The 20,731-nt window shown below is 42.3% G+C and overlaps 1 protein-coding gene across 5 annotated transcripts in view; it reads right to left on the bottom strand.

Annotated features, from left to right (window-relative positions):
* Positions 1 to 20,731, bottom strand: part of SNX10 (sorting nexin 10) — an 83,729-nt gene that overhangs the window by 48,059 nt on the left and 14,939 nt on the right. The window contains exon 1 of one of the 5 annotated variants that reach the window (XM_017527023.2): positions 9,630 to 9,694. The exons of 3 other annotated variants lie outside the window; for them this stretch is intronic. The gene's annotated coding sequence lies outside the window, so the exon portion shown is untranslated. Of the gene's footprint in view, positions 1 to 2,416; positions 2,485 to 9,629; positions 9,695 to 20,731 lie in introns of those variants that run through there. One more of the 5 variants, XM_017527024.2, reaches the window with a different exon arrangement.

Genomic DNA, 20,731 nt, shown 5'->3' with positions numbered 1-20,731 from the left:
ACCAGACAGTGCTTCTAAAGGATAGTTACTGTTCTAAGCACTTTACATATATCCTCATAACAACGGTCAATTCATCTGGGCACAGTGGCTTACACCCGTATTCCCAAAACTTTGGGAGGCTGAGGCAGGAGGATCACTTAAGCCCAAGAGTTCAAGACCAGCCTGGGTAACATTGCAAGACCTCATCTCTTTCAAAAAGTAAACAAATATCTCAGAAGTCATTGAAAAGATAAATAAATAATAAAATAAACAAAAATAAATTTATATTTAAAAAACAAAAACAAAAAAGGTAGGTACTAATATTAGACAAACAGAGAAATGGAAAAGTTAACAGGTAATGCGTCAAAGGTCATATAGCTATTAAGCAACAGAATCGGGACTTGAGCCCAGGCAGCCTTGCTGTGGTGTCCCAGCTGGCTATCACTAAAACCTTTCATTGCCTTAATGAAGGAGGTAATATGGGAGGTGCAGGGTACAATATGACTCATGTAGGGAGACAAGAAGGTGCAAGCCATGTGTGGGATCAGAGTGATTCACTGGACTGGGATGGGGAGGACAGAGGAAAATGAGGCTCCTGAGAAATCATGGACTCAGACATGAGGCTTCCTGCACCTAGTCCAGGACCACATGAATGTTTTATTTGAGATTTAAAGCACCACCATCTTTCACAAGGTAGTGAACAGTTACAGAGAAGTGCTCATTCTTTTCTTAGGCAAGACACTTAGTTTTCTCTTTTTTGAAGGTAGAGAAACTAATAAAGCAGAAAAGAACTGGTTTGTTAAATACCTTATCATTAACTAAATGGCATAGCCTCCTCCACAGTCCACAGAGATAAATATCAGCACTCTGACCCCTCGGTATTTACTTTTAATACAGTTTTAGTTTTAAAAGACTATTCATAACATATTTTTTAAATCTCTAATTTTGGCCAGGCATGGTGGCTCGTGCCTGCAATCCCAGCAATTTGGGAGACCGAGGCAGGTGGATCACTTGAAGTAAGGAGTTTGAGACCAGACTGGCCAACATGGTGAAACCCCTTCTCTACCAAAAATATAAAAAAATTAGCTGGATGTGGTGGTGTGCACCTGTAGTCCCAGCTACTCGGGAGGCTGAGACGAGAATCGCTTGAATCCGGGAGGTGGACGGTACAGTGAGCCAAGATCGTGCCACTGCACTCCAGCCTGAGCGACAGAGCAAGACTCCATCTCAAAAAATTAAAAAAAATAAAAAAAATAAATTATATTTGACAACCTTCGGTAGAAAAAAATTCAAAGGCAGATCCCACAAACCAACCTTTAACCGGAACATTGCTTTGGGAAAAGCAAAGGAGAATAGGCCTATTAGGTCATCTAAGCAAACCCTTAGGTCATTTTGAACCTACTAGGATCCTAATCAGTCATAGAAAAAGTTCATTTTGGAGTGTGTAAGTGCTATGCTAGTCCCTTCTTTCTGAGAATGGCGGCGGGCGGGGGTGGGGGGAAGATCACAGCTTCAAAGCCTCCCAGCTGGATTATACTTGTCCTTTGAGAGAGACCAATGTCTCCATGGTCATCCCCACCATTTTAAAAGGCGGGAAACATTTAAATGCTTGGTGAAAGAGACAAATAAATGTTCTGTGACCTCTGAAAGCAAATATTCTAAAGCAAGGTCATTCTTTTTATGTATTTTTAAATTTAAATTAATGTTTAAATAATATAATTCAGGAAGTCTGAAAAATAGAGAAGTAAAATATTGCCCATAACCAGGGTGACCATATAGCCCAGGTTGCTCAGGATAGTCTTGGTTTTCTCTTGCAATCACAGTATGTATAATTATTCATAACACCTTCATTCCCCACTCAGTCATTTGAGCTGTGCTTGGAAGTGTCATGATTGAGGCCAGGCACAGAGGCTCACACCTGTAATCCCAGGACGTTGGGAGGCTGAGGCAGGAGGATCACTTGAGGCTAGGAGTTCAAGACCAGCCTGGGCAACATAGTGAGGCCTCATCTCTCCAAAAAAAATTTTTTTAATTACACAGGTGTGGAATGTGTACCTGCAGTTCCAGTTACTTGGGAGGCTGAGGTGGGAAGATCATGTGAGACAGAATGATTTAGACTACAGTGACCCATGATCACACCACTGCACTCCAGTCTGAATGACAGTGTAAGACCCTGCCTCAACAACAACGAAGTATCATTATTTCAATAATAAATTATTCCTGGTCACCTTATCCATAAACCACCACAATAAACAATCATTATCACAATTTTGCTTTACTTCATTACAGTTTTTTTCTCACACATGTATTTTTTATTGATATAATTATAAGTGTTTTTATAAGCCTACATTTTCTGTTCTTCAATCTCATTACAATAAAAATATCCATGTTTCTGAATAAGGGGTTATCCTATTTGACTGAGTGGATGTTAACTCACCTGTACTGCTGAGCATTCAGATTGCTTCAAGCTCATTTTAAAGAAAGTGTATTTGGGAGGTATCTACAGCACCAGTATATAAACTTCAAGAGAAATTTCAACCCAAGTGAGGGTGTGACAAAAAATAATTACTATTAGGAGAACATTTTACAAATTCCTTTCATGAACAGGGCAGTCCTCTGTTGCATTCTAGACCAACTGGACTCCTTCATCCAGCCCTTGTTTATGGAGCACTCATTTGCTTCAGGCACCATGGTAGGCGCTATCTGGAGATACAGGTCCTGTTGGCACTACTTCCAAATGTATCCTAAATCTCATCACCAACTTGAGTGCTGAAACTCTACTCCTGGTTACCACCATCCATCAGCCAGACTGCTAAGACAGTATTCTAATGAATTTGCAGTCTTGACAATCCATTCTCCATGCACTCAGAGTGATCGTCTCAATGTAAAATTCAGATCAAAACCTTTCCTACATAAAGCCCTCTAATGGCTTCCCACTGCAAAAAAAAAAAAAAAAAGGAAACAGTAAATCTCTTGCCATGACTACAAGGCCCCACTTCCCCCACTATCCCTGCCACCTCCTGGGCACCTCCTTGCACTCTCCTCCTCTCCTCTATGTTTTACTGCCTTGGCTTCTCTCTGTCCCTCACACATGCCAAGAGCATCTCATTCCAGGGCCTTCACACCTACTATGCCCTCTTCTTGGAATGCTTTTGCCCTAAATTTTTTCCTGGTGTATCCTCAGCTCATGTTTCCAAAGTCATCTTTGTTGCAATACCGTAACTAAAGTTTTTCCCCAAGTCACCCTCTTTCCAATTACACTATCTTGTTTATTTTTGAGTTTCTTTTTTTTTTTTTTTTTTTTTTGAGACAGGATCTTACTCCATCACCCAGGCTAGAGTGCAGTGGCATGATCATGGCTCACTGCAACCTCCACCTCCCAGGCTCAAGTGATCTTCCCACCTCAGCCTCCCATAGCTGGAACTACAGGTTCACACCATGACATTTGGTTAATTTTCGCTATTTTTTGTAGAGACGAGATCTCACTATATTGCCCAGACTGGCCTTGAACTCCTGGGTTCAAGTGATCCTTCTCGAACTCCCGAAGTGCTGAGATTACAGCCATGAGCCACTATGCCCAGCCCACTATCTTTTCGTCTTTTTTTGAGATAGTGTCTCGCTCTGTCACCCAGCCTGGAGTGCAGTGGCACAATCTCAGCTCACTGCAACCTCTACCTCTTGGGTTCAAGTGATTCTCCTGCCTCAACCTCACAAACAGCTGGGACTACAGGTGTGTGCCACTGCACTTGGCTAAGTTTTGCATTTTTAGTAAAGACAAGTCTTCCCCATGTTGGCCACACTAGTCTCGAATTCCTTGGCCAGACTGGTCTCTAACTCCTGACCACGTGATCTGTTGAGAAATGCTGAGTGTATGATTGTTGAGAAATGCTGAGTGTATGATAAAATTACATTGTTTGCTAAGAAGAACAATGGAAAGGAAAACCTAGCTGCCCACCCCTGCAAGTGGAAAACTGCTTGGGGCATTCTAAAGTAGCAAAACAGTATATGTATATCATACACTGGTTAAAACAATTCTTTAAGCACCGGCTATGTGACTCTGCCCCTGTGGCTCTCTCGTGGAGAATACTTTCTGGTTTGTCCGTGATCAGTGGTAAGTAGGCACCAGCTGCCTACCTAGTTTATCTTGGTTCTATGAGAAAAGACAGAACACCTGTTTGTTATTAATAATCGCCTGTTCAGAGAGAATAAATGGGTCAGAATCTGCTCGAGGCTCTCAGCTTGGAAGGCTGTTGGCCCCCAGACGGTCCGACTTTGCTGTTCCATCTGGGTGTCTGCTTCTTAATGCTTTCATGCCACCTGGGTGGGGTCTCTACAGCTGAGCTGGTCTCAGTAGTGATCCGCTCACCTCCGCCTTCCAAAGTGCTGGGATTACAGGCGTGAGCCACCGCACCCAGCCTATTTTATCTTCTTAATAGCACTTAACACAACCTGAATCGATACTATTTATTTGTTTTAAATTATTTTTCCTGTACTGTGAACTCCAAGAGGGTAGAGATGTTTGCTTTTCACTGTGGTGCCCTAGTGCCCAGCACATAACCGCAGGTGGGCAATAAATACCTGCAGAATGGCCAAGAGAGCCACTGTGAGAACAGATCTTCATTCCATCCTCCAAGAATACAAAACCTTTTTTGTTTATGCTGCAATATGACCATTTTGTACTATTAAATGGAAATAATAAAATGTTCATCTGAGTACACATCATCAACACCAATAAGCAGGATCATCTGGATTCAAGGAATTAAATTTTGGCTTTGTAGAAGTATAAAGAAAAAGCCTCTGGCAGTCTGAAACTTAAGACATGGGTTCTGGAATGGCACTTAGGCCTATGACCAAGTTTTTAATAACATATTTGGAAAAAGAAAGACAATGCACTGGACTTTTTATGTAGCTAAAATCTCTCGATTTAAAGGACTCCCTTTATTCTGAGATTATGTCTTTCTTATTTTGGGGGGGTGCCAAAATATTCTTTCTTTTATAAAATGGCAGAGAGTAGATCTGATAGGTTTGGGGAGGTGTTAATGCCTTTTATATAAAGAGCAAAAAGCTAGCAATCCTGTGCAAGACTCCCAACATTCTTTTTTACATTTTAGTAATCCAAGAATTCCACAAATCTGGGTACCACTCAGCGTTCCCCAAAACCCCTCTCAAGTATGAACCCTGAAAGGGTTTTCCTGGGCCCTTAGTTGTACCAACTCCAATATGGTAGGACAGGCTGCCTGTGGTATCAAGAAAAATCCCAAGAGCTTGTCTGGCTCACTGGATCATGTTCAAAAGAACATGATCAATTAGTGATGTCTGCCATGGTGGGGACGAGGCTAGTAAGGACTTGGTGAAAAAAGGCATGGGAAACTGGCATGAAGAATGCAGCAGACAAAGGTAAGCTATGGCCTGATACGTATCATAGCCCAACATTAAAACCATTTGGGAGTCAGGCACAATGGCATGTGCCTGTAGTTCCATCTACTCAGGAAGCTAAGACTCAAGAGGATATCTTGAGGCCAGGAGTTTGAGGCCAGTCTGGGCAACACAGCCAGACCCCATCTCTTACAGAAAGAAAACCTGGTAAAGTGAAAAAATGTAATGATTTGCTGAGGCCCTGACAGAGTGGATAATGAAGTAAGGAGGGTGTCCAGCAGTCAGCAGGGTTCATTCACTTCCTCCTGGTATGTGATTCATTTCCTGCCTGAACAAAACCTTGGGAAGCTGTCAGTGCTCAAGCCATTACACCCAGGGTCTACAGTGCACCTGACCTGAAAAGGAACACGTGGCCCAGGCAGGCGGGCCAGGAAAGAGCTCAGTGGGAAGGGCTCAACACTGACCAAATTAAACAAAGCCAGCAGGAGTCTTCTTCAAAGAAAGCTAATCTTGTGATCCCATTGGGAAATCAAAGTCCAACGATGAACAAAATATCCAGAAGGAAAACAAATGCACTTGGGGAGGGGAAAGAAAACCAAGACTGGCCTTATTCCAGGAGCAGACTTAACATATTAGAGTTCTCTGTGAGTACATCTGGAATGAAGCAAGATTCAAGAAGAAAAAGCTTTTACCATCATAAATTTCAAAAGGATGAAATAGGCAGAAATTGTCATCCCCATCAAATAACTCTGCCTATATATGAGGCTGTAAGCTCCATGCTACTCTGCCTGCCTTGTGGAAACAGAAAATGGCCACAAGAAGACACGGCTCCACCTGAAACACGCCAGTGTCCACACTTTCACCCTGATCCAAACACGGGACTACTGTCAAGTCCAAAGCTCACATAACCTTTGGCTCAGCATCCCTGCCTCTAGGCAGGTATCCTTCAGAAAAATCAGCACCCAGGGAAAGCCACATGTGTCAGCTGCTCACTGAGCCGTGTTTATAACTGGAAGAGTTGAGATAACCCAAATGTCCATTACTAAGGAAATGATTAAATAAAGTAGGATGCAGTCATGGAATACCTTGTAGTTCAAAAGAAAGAGGTGAATCTGTAAATGCTGGGATAGAGAGTTGTTCATGACGCACAAATCAGAAACAGCAGATGGCCGAACAATATGCAGCATGATTCCATTAAGTGTGTACATATATGTATACATGCTTATATGCACAGAAGATGATTCCAGAAAATATATGCCAAGGTAAACAGAAGTGGGATGGGGGAGGGGACTTTCATCTTTTTTTACCTTGAACATTTTTGGATTAACAACTTTTTTATAAATATTATTTTTGTAAAAATATAGGTTGGGGGCTGGGTACAGTGGCTCATGCCTGTAATCCCAGCACTTTGGGAGGCTGAGGCAGGCAGGAGATTGAGACCATCCTGGCCAACATGGTGAAACCCCATCTCTACTAAAAATATAAAAATTAGCTGGGTGTGGTGGCACGGGCCTATAATCCCAGCTACTGGGGAGGCTGAGACAGGAGAATCACTTGAACCAAGGAGTCGGAGGCTGCGATGAGCTGAGATCGCACCATTGCATACCAGCCTGGCAACAGAGTAAGACTCCATGTCAAAAAAAAAAAAAGTAAAAAATAAAACTAAAAATATATATATATAGGATGGGTGCAGTGGCTCACACCTGTAATCTCAACACTTTGGGAGGACATGATGGGTAGATCACTTGAAGTCAAGAGTTCAAGACCAGCCTGGCCAACAAGGTGAAACCCTGTCTACTAAAAATACAAAAATTAGCTGGGCGTGCTGGTGGGCAGAATCACTTGAATCCAGGAGGGACAGGTTGCAGTGAGCTGAGATTACACCATTGCACTCCAGCTGGAATGCAGACAGAGCATCTCAAAATTAATTAATTAATTTAAAAATATAAACAAATATATAAATACAAGTAACTTACGCATATAGATATATAAAATAAACAAGAGCCCCACACTCCTTTTTTTCCTCTTTCACTTAATTAGGGAAAACCAATACTAGACAGGGAAACACGGCCTGGAGAAATGAACACTTGGCTCCTTCTCTCCTGAGGCTTCTGTCATTTCCCCCTGCCTGAGCTAGCACATCAGGTTGCATTTTTCTTTAGTTATCATTAGTCAAAATCAACAATTTTTGAAGCAGGGTTTGCATTAGAAGAAAAACAAAATAAGAACTGTAGAGCAAATCAAAATGGGTTTTTTTTCTTTTTTTCCTAGGCTTAGCTCAGCTGAAGATAAATCTAGATGGTTTAGAGGCAAGCTAATCCCAGCCCAGTGTGTCTGTGGTGGTATCAGGTGCTGACAGACAAAAGCTTTAAAGGCCTTCGGTCTCATTGATACGTCTTTCCAACTCCACCCATCTCTAAACGTATCATTTATTTGTGATGTATACTCCCTTGCTTCCAAATGGATCTGAAGCAGCTCCCAAACGGATTTCAGGCAACAGGCAGTAGTTGACCTGAAAAATGGCAAAGCTGTTAACACAGAAACTGAGGAACAGAAATGGCAAGAATGAGGAAGAAGTAAAAATGCTATTTTAAACATAAACTCCTAACATTTCATAGGCATATTTAATTTTCAGTTGTTATATACCAGACTTCCTCAAGGAGGAGATAATAGCCTAGAAAGATACTGCTACAATAGCTACGTCAACGGATTCAGTGAATAAACCTAAATTCAACAAGCTTCCCAATGCTTTTCAGACATGACATTATTCATAAGCCACTCTTATGACCATAGAAGTATAATAAACCTCTTGACACAGACCTTCCTTCCTCCACTGACACAGGGGTTTGATTGTCTTCAATAACTAGCTTGAAAGGCAGCATCAAAGTGTTTGGAGTTGAGGTTTGGAGTCATCCATATCTAGGTTCAAATCCCCAACTATGCCACTCATGGCTGTGTGACCTTGAACAAGTTACATATCCTCTCTGAGGGAGCCTCAATTTCCTCATGTGGAGAAAAAGGGATCTCATGTGGAGAAAAAGTGCTTCTTTCATAGGGCTACTAAAAGGATTAAATCATATAATGTACTTAAAGCACTTAGCAAGTGTACAAGAAAAATTAAGTATGGGCTTGGTGCAGTGGCTCACGCCTGTAATCACAGCAATTTGGGAGGCCAAGGCAAGCAGATCACTTGAGCCCTGAAGTTTGAAACCAGCCTAGGCAACATGGCAAAACCCCATGTTTACAAAAAATACAAAAATTAGCCAAGCATTTTTTTGGCAGCCTGTAGTCCCAGCTACCCAGGAGGCTAATTGGGAGGACCACTTGAGCCCAGGAGGCAGAGATTGCAGTGAGCCATAATTTTGCCATTGCACTCCAACCTGGGCAACAGAGTGAGACCCTGTCTCAAATAACAACAACAACAATAAATTTTTGAAAAATTAAGTATGACCACTGGTGGAATTCTTGGTACCTTTTTCTTCAAAATGTAAGAACAGTGGAAGGTGCAAAAAACAATATTATTCCCATAAAAAAATCTGGATTGGATATCTGCATATACATGTACATCTTCACAGACCAGAGAGACAAAAGCAAGACTTGCCTTTCTCAAAGGATGCAGAAGGATCCCTGCACACTTAGCTGTAAGAAATAACCATATATACCTGCAAACACTGTGGCAAAAAAAAAAAAATCACTGGACAAATAGTGTATGGCTATTGGCACAGAAAATATGCATTAGCCTGGCTATTCAAGATTGACTACCATCAGAAATGTAGGAGATGTGATTTAACACTTGCATCTTAAAATTCTAGTATATTCTGGACATAGTCCAATTGCTTTTTTTTTTTTTTTTTCGTATAAGATAAGGGTGACAGCAGTCTGCCCAATTGCTTTCAAGGAAGTTCCACTCTGAATGTGTCTACAGACCAACAGTCCCATAAAGGCCTTTCCCATATCCTAGATGCTGAGGACATGTGGCCTATGAAGATGACCATTAAATCATCATTCAGGCTTCCATTTTTCAAGTTAATTAGGTATTTAGTGGCCCTTGCTAAGTTCCCAGTAAAATGAACAGAAAACACAAACAGTAATAAAAACTGCCACTACTGATGACTACATGTCGGTCTTGTGTTGAGTATGTTGTATGTTGTTAACAGATAAAGATACTAAGTCTTAGAGAGGTGAAGTAACTTGTTCAAGGTCATCACCACAAAGTGACCAACATGCTCAGGGGCAATGGTGGAATCTGTCTGTCACTAGTTAACACTACTCACTTTTCAGATCTTGGTTACAATCTCACTATCCCTCCAACAAGGTCAGCTCTCCCTAGGTAGCTTCTCTTGCACCATCGTCTTCCTCTGTAACTCTAATCATAAGAATAAAAGATTATTCTGAGAATAAAAGTATCATTACACTTATTCGGGTAAATGCTGAATTAATGTCTGTGCCCCACCAAAGCTTAAGTTACAAATGGCATGGCTCCTCACTATTCTTGTTTATTTAGCACCTCCGGCCTCGATCGTAGTAGTATCAGGCATGTAATGGGTTTTCCATACACATTTGCACAGACTGCATGAATAAATGGAGGAAAACAGTACCCAGAAATACCCAGCAGCTTAGGGTACTGCACTGATGAAGCACAGGTTGCCCAGTGTTCATCCACCCTGGGCTCAAATCCTGCTAAGTGACCCTGGTCCACCTGCTCACCCTCTGTGCATCGCGGTAGCCTCATCTATAAAATTGTGATCAACAACAGAACCTAATTCTATATAATTATTACAAAGTACAAAGAAGCTGATATGTGTAAAACACGTGGCCTAAAGCCTGGCTCATAACAAGCACATAATAAGTGCTGCCAGGGCCCAGCGCGGTGGCTCACGCCTGTAATCCCAGCACTTTGGGAGGCCGAGGCAGGTGGATCACGAGGTCAAGAGATCGAGATCATCCTGGTCAACATGGTGAAACCCCGTCTCTACTAAAAATACAAAAAATTAGCTGGGCATGGTGGCACGTGTCTGTAATCCCAGCTACTCAGGAGGCTGGGGCAGGAGAATTGCCTGAACCCAGGAGGTGGAGGTTGCGGTGAGCCGAGATCGCGCCATTGCACTCCAGCCTGGGTAACAAGAGCAAAACTCCGTCTCAAAAAAAATAAAAATAAAAAATTAGTGCTGCCATTAATTATTATTATTAGGCTTAAAACCAAAAAACAGAACTACGGTTTGTCATTTGTTTTCCCCACTGGCACGAGCCCAGTGAAGATGAGTGTTGAAATGCCACAAGAGTTAAGAAACAGGTGCTTTCTTTCCCTCTGCTCACTTAATGCAAGGCAAACCCATTACGGTTAAAGGATAATGTAACCACACCAATGATTCATTGTTCCTATTCATAACCCTGGGTTTCTGGAAAATCTTGGGTTGCTTTCAGGTCTGAAATCATGTGATTCTAAGCCAATTTACTAATTAAGCTAGACCAAGAATCCAAAACTGTCATCTGCTGCAATGAAATGAGAGCCCATTTTTTTAACTCTAGGTATAATTTTAAGCAAATAAGTTGCAAAAGATACATTCTAAATATAAATTTGATAAAAAATATCAAAATCTCAAATTCGTCAGCGTCAACTTTTACATAAAAGAAAGCACCCCCTTTAAAATTGCTTTCCTAATGGAAAATATAAACTCACTTGATTCTGTATTAGCTATCTTGCAGTTTAAAAACTATCAAGTATTTTGTGATTTTTAAAAAGCTATAATGACACTCTTGGGACAGATGGGGATAGATTAACGTGAACCTGTTTATTAGATAATGTACTGTACAAAGTTAAATTTCCAGGGTGTGATAATGACATGATAGATATCTAGAAAAATGCCTTTGTTCCTAGGTTCGACTCTTGTAAACAAATATTCCTATGGTCACATCTATAGGGTTTGTACTATAGGTATAATTTTAAGCAAATAAGTTGCAAAAGACATCTTCTAAATATAATTTGATAAAAATATCAAAATCTCTAATTTGTCAGCCTCAACTTTATTTACATAAAACATGCAAATTCTGGGCACCCAAACACATAAATGCATTATACACTCCTGACCAATCCAATTAATATTTTGTTTAAATCGTTTTTCTGATTCATTTCAGTGGGCTCTTTTCACTACATATGGCTTCTTTCTATTTTGATTCCTTTTCCTGCTATTTTAATCTGCTTTCTAGTCCCTTCCTTGGCTATCTTTTTTCTTTTTTTTTCTTTTTTTTTTTTTTNTTTTTTTTTTGAGACAGAGTCTCACTTGGTAGCCCAGGCTAGAGTGCAGTGGCTCGATCTGGATTCACTGCAACCTCTGCCTTCCGGGTTCAAGTAATTCTCGTGCCTCAGCCTCCCAAATAGTTGGGACTACAGGTGTTTGCCACCACAGACAGCTAATTTTTGTATTTTTAGTAGAGACAGGCTTTCACCATGTTGGCCAGGCTGGTCTCAAGCTCTGCCATCAAGTGAACCACCCACCTCAGCCTCCCAAAGAGCTGGGATTATAGCCGTGAGCCACCACACCGAGCCTGGTTGTCTTTTTTTCTTAAAATACTTTATCCAGAATCCCATGCAGTTCACAAACTATGTTCTAGAACTCAACTATGAAACTGAAAGCCACTAGAAAAAAAGGGAACTACGTATACTACAGAAGTAGTTACTAAATCTCAGCAAATTCACAGATCAATATAACAAGTAAAAAAGCCCAAAGGTTTCAGAGCAATGCATTTTAAACAAGCCACAGAGGACCCATATTATAGTAGTCATAATATAAAAATATTGCCAGCCTAGCTAACATGGTGAAACCCCGTCCCTGCTAAAAATAGAAAAAATTGGCTAGGTGTGGTGGTACACACTTGTAACACCAGCTACTCAGGAGGCTGAGGCAGGAGAATTGTTTGAACCTGGGAGGCAAAGGTTGCAGTGAGCCAAGACAGCATCACCACACTCCAGCCTAGGTGAAAGGGTAAGACCCTCATCTCAAAAAAAAAAATTGAAGAGTAAACACATTACATCCTTTACAAGAATGGACTACCTTTTGAAAATACGTCAACAGACAAGCCATTTCAGTCTAACAAAATTAAAAAGGAATAACTTTTTTAAAAAGAAAATGGTATTTGCTACCTGTCAGAAAATCAGGTTCTTGGGCCAGGTGTGGTGGCTCAGACCTTGTAATCCCAGCAGTTTGGGAGACCAAGGTGAGAGGATCACCTGAGGTCAGGAGTTCAAGACCAGCCTGGCCAACATGGGGAAACCCCGTCTCTACTAAAAATACAAAAAGTAGGCGGGAGTGGTGGCATTCACCTGTAGCCTCCCAAGCTACTCGGAAGGCTGAGACAGGAGAATCACTTGATTCCAGGAGGCAGAGGTTGCAGTGAGCTGAGATCGTGCCACTACACTCCAGCCTGACAACAGAGTGAGACTCTGTCTCAGAAAAAAAAAAGAAATTCACGTTCTTCAGGGCTCAGGATTTCATTACCAGTCTGATGATGGCTCAATTTCACAGTTTTTTGTTTGTTTATGCCACAAGGAAATAATGATCCTTAAGAAGAGAGTGTGGGGACAACCAGGAGGTGGGGTTTTGTTACATGAATGTCAGGAAAAGGACAGGCTTTAGCCACACTTGTTTGACAGGGCCCCCAATTCGTCTAATGCCTAAATTATTTAACCCTTTGTTAAGAGGCAGCCTTTAAAGGCATATAATTCCTCTGAATATTCTTTGCAGAGAGTCCCAGATACAGTAGATCCTCCTATGCTGGCAAAACAATCACAAAAAGCTCAGTTAAGCAAACTCAGCCAAGAAAGGTGCATCAGGTGAAGTGAAGCAATAGCCTCGGGAAGAAAGAAAAGTTATTCCTTCAGTTTACAAGTTCTAACAAGATCAGGAGTCCACTAGATTAATTAAGCAGCTCTAAAGATCTGCTGTACAACATTGTACCTACGGCTAACAATACTGTATTATACACTGGAAAGTTTGTTAAGAGGATAGGTCTGCTGGTGAGTATTCTAATCACAATAAAATTTTCTTTTTTTATAAAAAAGGGAGGACAGGCATCTGCTAAATGGATTTTAGTTAGCGTCATTCTCTTTTTGTGGCTGTATACTATTCCACGACGTGAATGCACCACACTCTCATTTCACCAGCACCCACTGATAAGACATTCTCATGCTATTATGAGCAGTATGCAGTGAATACCTGTGCGACATCTGAAGATAAATTTTTGTAAGTGGAATTGCTGGGTCAAGCAAGATCTCCTGAATCATTAACAATATTGGCAAAGCAGTGTTATTTGCAAAGTGAGTGAGTTGTTTTCCTGTATCTTCCCTAACATAATCCATTTGCAAAATGTTTTATATTTGTCAATCCTAGAAAGGTGAAAAATGGCTTATTTCAATGTGTTTTAATCAGTATTTTTTAAATTATGCATAAGGGCAAGCATTTTTCATGTGTGTAGGTGCCACTATTTTCCTTTATACAAATTGTTTATGTCTTTCAATCATTTTCTTACAGAGTTCCTGTTCTTTTCCTTATTAGTTCATAGGAGTTCTTTTTGTATTAGAGAAGTTCATACTTAATACACAACATAAAGCGCAAATATATTTTTCTAGTTTATAATCTGTTTGTTTGCTTTGCTTATGGTGGTTGCTATGCCAATACTTTTTATTAGGTAACGAATTTTATGAAGGTTTTCCTTACAGCTTCTAGGCTTTACACCATCCTTACAAAGACCACTCCTACTCCAGTTATAAAAATATTCTCCGTTAGATCTTTCTAGATACCAGTCATCTGTGAACAGTGAAAAGTTCTGTTCTATGGTCATGAATTACATCCTGGCCATAACATGCTATGGGCCATAAGGTACGGAAACTAAATTTAATTTTTTTGAAGTAACTTTTCTGACAGTGTGTACTTTATAAAGCCCTGTTCCCTGACAGCTGATGAGGCAGGCAGTGCAAGGCTTATTTGTCCTATTTTACTAGAGAAGTTAAATCACTGCCCTAAGCCACAGAGCCTCGAGCAGACACAAATGCAATTCCAGCTATTCTCTTATCTCCTCGACATTGCCTCTCAACAAAAGGACAACTCCAAAGTCTTGTTCAAACGATTGCAAAATAAAATAACTTTTCTATTCAAAAACAGTATTTATTTAAGTGGGCCACACAGTGATCCAATTAAACAGTGACTCAGCCTCAGAAGTCTGAGCCAATGTTCTCATCAATTGACAGAATTCCATGTTCCTATAGTGTGCCTCTATAATCCTTCAAAATTTAATTGAAAAGTAAGAGATGTAAATGTTCCCAGATGCCCAAAGATTCTGAGTCGGTTGTGAAGAGCTGTGTTTCTCAATTTGAAGAGATGGAAGGCAAGGTGTATCCAAATCACTAGGGGCTCTTTTCAACCCCACACACCCTGACAATCCCCTCCCCACAATGCAACGGCCTCACCCTAGAAGCCTGTCTTACACTTTCTCGAGTGTGTCGAAGATAGAAAAATATTTTAAGCCACTGGCCAGTGCAGTGGCTCACATCTGTAATCCCAGCACTTTGGGAGGCCAAGACAGGAGAATAGCTTGAGCCCAGGAGTTCCAGAGCAGCCTGGGCAATAAGGCAAAATCCCGTCTCTACTAAAACTATAAAAATTAGCCAGGCGTGGTGGTGCATGACTGTAGTCCCAGCTACTCAGGAGGCTGAGGAACGAGAATTGCTTGAACCTGAGAGGCGGACGTTGTACTGAGCCGAGATCACACCACTGCACTCCAGCCTGGGAGACAGAACAAGACCCTGTCTTAAAAATAAAAATAAAAATAATTTAATTTAAAAATGTTAAGTCACTGTTCCAGATAATGGGGTGTGCACTTGCACAATCCCTATAAGCCTCGCCCCTTTGGTTTCCTGGCCACCCCCTCAGCCAAGCTCTTCCGCACACTCCAGGTGTCTTTTCACAGTGACCAGGCTATTAATAGTTTCTCGGCTTCCTCCCTCAGGCCCTTGGTCGTGCTGCTGTTCTCTTGACATTCTACCCTTTCCACCTCCCCACCCCAGCTCACCAAGGTGGCTCCTTCCCAGCTTCATATCTTGGTTTAAAGGCCACCTCCCCAAAGAGGTTTCCCGATCACCCACTAAAGCAGACGCCCCCAGGAACTCTCTGTCCTTTCATTTTCTCCTTGGACTTTGTCAAAGTCCATATTAATTTATTATTTACCTATTAATCTATTTTCTTGAGGATTATCTGTCCTCTAAAAAGTCCCTTGAGGGCAAGGACCTTGTCCAAATTACTTATGCTCTATAACTTTAGCACTTAGCACAGTGCCTGGCATATTGTCAGTGCCCAGAAAATATGCAGTAAATTAAATTTGATAGAATAAGTTCCTGCTGATTTCTCCATTTCTGCATCTCCATAAAGTTTATAAGCAGCCCAACCACCTGGAAAGAAAAGATGGGCATAAGAATGACAGACCCTGCGCCTCTCCTGCCAACCCACCTGTGAGCCCACTCATGGTTAATCATTTGTCTTGTAAGGAAAGAAAGAGTTTAGCCAGCAACAACGCAGAGTGAGGTGGCCTAAAGAACACTTTGTTTTCCTGCTGTTGTTTTTTTTTTGAGACTGAGTCTTGTTCTGTCACCCAGGCTAGAGTGCAGTGGCATGATCTCAGCTCCCTGCAACCTCTGCCTCCCAGGTTCCTCCCAGGAGAATCAAGTGATTCTCCTGCCTCAGGCTCCCAAATAGCTGGGATTACAGGTGCCAGCCACCACACCTGGCTAATTTTTGAATTTTTGGGTAGAGACGCGGTTTTACCATCTTGGCCAGGCTGGTCTCGAACTCCTGACCTTGTGATTCACCCGCCTCGGCTCCCAAAGTGCTGAGATTACAGGTGTGAGCCACCATGCCTAACCAGAACACTTTGTTTTCTATCTTTCCTCCTAAACTAGCTCCACTGGACTGTGGAGGATGAGACTGGGAAATAATGTTAACATTATGCCATTACAAATCCAAACTGGCAGTAAGACCAAAAAAAATTACTTACTATATCCCAGACACTGTGCAAAGCTTGCAACATGAATTATCTCATCTAATCCTGGTAAGGGCCCCAGAAGCCAGGTAACGTTATTACTCCAACTTTGAAAATAAGGAAAAGGTACCTAAGGCCATGCCGCTAATAAAGTGAAGAAGCCAGGATTCAGGCCCAGGCAGCCAGACTCAGAGGAACCCTCAGTACCCCTACATCCAATAGGGCATCCAAGCATCCCACTTAGAAATAAATGCTTAAAAGACTGCAGTAAGTGAAGAATACCAATCATAAACTGAGTTATTAATGGCTCAAATGCTTTAGGGATGAGAGGGTTGGGGGTAGAGTTCTTCCCGTACATGAACCTGGGAAAAGCCGACAGCCAGATACCTGAAAAGATGTAATACTTGTCTTCCGAAAAGAGGTAATACTGAGAAAAGTGAAGCACATTCACATGACAGACCTGGTTAGGGTGACTAGCTACGGAGGGCCACCTAAGGCTAAGCAGAGGACAGTGGCAAGTCAGTCCAATTCATCACTGAGACCGACTGTGTGAGAGTTCCAGATTTCATCCTGGTGAGAATTTTTTTTTTTTTTTGGATGATTAAGTAACACTCCTTGAGTTCTAATACCTAAAGATGTCAAGACTCCGATATGAAACAGGCCACTTGCAACACAATGCTCACTGTTATGTGCCAGAAGAAACTGCACTGATAGCAGAGCTAACGGGAAGAACGGAGTGGGAGGCTTCATGGAGAAGGCGGGGCTTGACAGGTCTTGATGATTGCATTAGGACAAGCAGAGAAAACAGGACCAGCCTGCGGTGATTAAGAGGCAGTAATGAGTTTGGGAGAAGTGAGGGGCCCAGTACCCCATGAAAGGAGGGCTGTGCTGGCAGAAAATCACAAGGAGGTTTGTCTGAAGGGCTGTCTGAGTGGGAAAAACTCAAATTCAAAGGATTCTTTTTTTAATTCTCTTACTCAAAGACAATCAATCAACATAGAAAATTTCCATGACCAAGTGTGTGGGGACTTCTTCCCACCAACAAATAGGCAATCAATTCTGTGACAGACACCAGCTGAGTGTCCTCCTACTCAGTTCAGCTCTGACCCTACCTACCTGGGGACATTATCAGATTCCAGAGGCTGAGGCTCAGACCCAAAAGACTGCCCCCACTTACAGTGCCAATCTCAAGCCCCAGGCTGTTTTACCTGTCTTTCTGACTCGCTGGCTATACACTGGGGATCCCACAACCTCCTCTTTGGGTTTAATTAATTTGCTAGAGCGGCTCACAAAACTCATTACTGGTTTATTACAAAGGATAGTACAAAGGACACAGACGAAAGTCTCTTCAGAAGAAGCACAGAACAAGGTATGGGGAAGAGGTGTGGAGCTTCCATGCCCTCCCCGGGTGCACCACCCCCCAGGAGCCTCCACGTGTTCAGCCATCCAGAAGCCCTCCAAATCCTGTCCTCTTGGGCCTTTTAGGGAGACTTCACTGAACAGGGATGAATGAAGCATGAGCACCATGCAGAAATGTGACTGGACAAAAAGGATATGACCCAATACTAACAGACTGGGTGGGGAACCCAGCAAGGCCTGTCTGTTCAGATTCTTCTGGTCTTGGTGCAGCACTGCTTCCCCCAGGGTAAAGGGCAGGACCCCTCCTGAAATGAGGGTCTTATGATCTGCAATCAGGCAAGATAAGTCAGAGAATTTCTTTATGGAAACACAGGGGAAGATTAGCCTTGGGGAGAAACAGGAGCAGGTTGAAGGGAGAGCAGGAGAAGGTCAGAAAGTGGTCCTGTTTTCTGAGGCCTGCTTCTGATGCCTAAAACACCCAAACACTGTAACAGGGCTATGGGAGTTATGGGCCAGGAACTGTGGGCAAAACCAACATATATATCATAATATCACAGGCTGTGATGAGCATTTTAAGATTGGGAAGTCCCTGAAGAACAAGAAGAAGAATTTGGACTTCTATCCTGTTGGAAGGCAGGGATGGAATAAGTGGAAGCTTGACATGTTGGCAGTGATTCATCTAGGATGGGTGCTGGATGGATTGCTGGGGAGAGAAATTACAGGCCATGAGCTTCATCAGGAGACTGATGGAATGCGCCAGCCAGGGGAAGAGCTCATGGACTCAGGTAGGCAGGAAAAATGGAGAAGCACACTGGAAAACAACAAGAAGCAGAGCCGAGGTTTTCTGGGCAGTGAAGTAATTAGATGTGATACTATAATGATGGATACATGGCATTACACGTTTGTCAAAACCCATAGAACATGCAACACCAAGAATGAACCCTAAGGTAAACTACAGATGTAGACTTTGGGTGATGACGATATATCGGTGCAGGTTCATCAGCCATTACCAATGTGCCCGAGGCGCTGAAGCTGATAATGAGAGAGGTGGGTTATGGGGAGCAGGGAAGCTCTGTACTTTCATTTTTGCTGTGAACCTAAAACTACTCTAAAAAATAAAGACTATTAAAAAAAAAAAAAAAAAAAGAATGCCAGCCTGGGCAACATGGCAAAACCCTATCTCTAAAAAAAAATTGCAAATTAGCTGGGTTTCATGGCACACATCCATAGTCCCAGCTACTTAGGAGGCTAAGGTTGGAGAATGGCTTGAACCTGGGAGGCAGAGGTTGCAGCAAGCCGAGATTGCGCCGCTGCACTCCAGTTGTGGTGACAGAGTGAGACCCTGTCTCAAAAAAAAAAAATACAAATAAATGAATAAACAACAAGAAAAACTTGGACACAGGGCATGATGGAGAAAAGGGAGTCAAGGATGACTCACAACCCGGGTGACTGGAAAAAGAATGGTGTTCCCAGTAGAATGAGGAAGCTGGAAAGGGTGGCTGTTTTGAGAGGTAAGAAACTGAGTTCCACTGGGCACATGTTAGGATGATGGGGATATCCGCATGGAAGAGGCCATCCTCAGACATCTGGACAGCAGCTTGGGGCTGAGATGAGGAAAAAATACAGGGATGCAGATGAGAGAAAAAAAATCAACATTAAATGTTCTGCTTCTAAACAGAAAAAGAAATTATCTTTTTTAAAGGAACCCCATTGTAACACACTGGAAATAACCCTCTTTCCCTCACATTGCCTCTGTTATGAAGACCCACTTCTGAGGAGCAGTTTAGGGGGACTGCCCCCCTAAAGTGAACAGGAGGGCGCAGTGAGTGGTAAAGGTAGTGTGAAGCATTCAACTCCAGACCACCTGGTTGTGAATTCACATTCTGCCCTTTGCCAAATTATTTCCTCTCTGTGCTTCAGTGCTCTCATCGGTAAGAGGGGATAACTGCCTGCTTCATGATCTCCTGTGAAGACCAAATGAGCAAGCATGGAGGCCTCTGCCTGGCTCCAACTGTGCCAGCTACAGTCACTGTTCATTCTTAGACTTACCCAGGAACCCCAATGTGAAAAATGCTGAGGTGCCTTCCTCATGATCACAGAGCATTTGTCCTTTACAAAAATTTTCTGTCTGGGCACAGTGGCTCACGCCTTTTTGTGCTTTGGGAGGCTGAGGCGGGCAGATTTCTCAAGCCCAGGAGTTTCAGAACAGCCTGGGCAACAACATGGAGAAACCCACCTCTACAAAAATACAAAAAAATCAGCCAGGTGTAGTGGTGCGTGCCTGTAGTCTCAGCCACTCAGGAGGCTGAGGTGGGAGGACTACCTGAGCCTAGGAAGCCATGATCATGTCACTACACTCCAGCCTGGGTGACAAGCGAGACCCTGTCGCAAAAAAATTCTCTTCAAGCATCTTTTGTTTGTCAGATGGGATAATAATATTTAGGAAGTAGAATATTTTAAATGTATATGCTCTAAAACTCAGCTACACCGTGGCCATTCCCTGCGAGAGTTGTATCATTTACTTACGGATGTCCAATGACTGGCCTTGATCTGAGAAGCCTAAGATAAGGAATTCAAGAAAGTCCTTCTAAAAAGTGGGTGAAATGTGGCTGGGCACAGTGGGTCATGCCTGTAACCCCAGCATTTTGGGAGGCCGAGGCAGGCAGACCACTTGACCTCAGGAGTTCAAGACCAGCCTGGCCAACCTGGTGAAAGCCCATCTCTACAACAAAAAAATAAAATACAAAAAAATTAGCCGGGTGCAATAGCTCATGCCTGTAATCCCAGCTACTAGGGAGGCTGAGGCATGAGAATCATTTGACCCTGGGAGTCAGAGGTTGCAGTGAGCCTCCATTGGGCCACTGCACTCCAGCCTGGGTGACAGAGAGATTCTGTCTCAAAATAAATAAATAAATTTAAAAATAATAGAAGTGGGTGAAATGCCAAAGTTATTCTTCTTCTTTTTTTTTTTTTTTTTTTTTTTTTTTTT

The sequence above is a fragment of the Cebus imitator genome, unplaced genomic scaffold, assembly GCF_001604975.1.
Source record: "Cebus imitator isolate Cc_AM_T3 unplaced genomic scaffold, Cebus_imitator-1.0 Scaffold45, whole genome shotgun sequence".
Taxonomy (NCBI): domain Eukaryota; kingdom Metazoa; phylum Chordata; class Mammalia; order Primates; family Cebidae; genus Cebus; species Cebus imitator.
The sequence above is the reverse complement of the archived record's forward strand: the minus strand, read 5'-3'. Positions and strand labels throughout refer to the sequence as shown.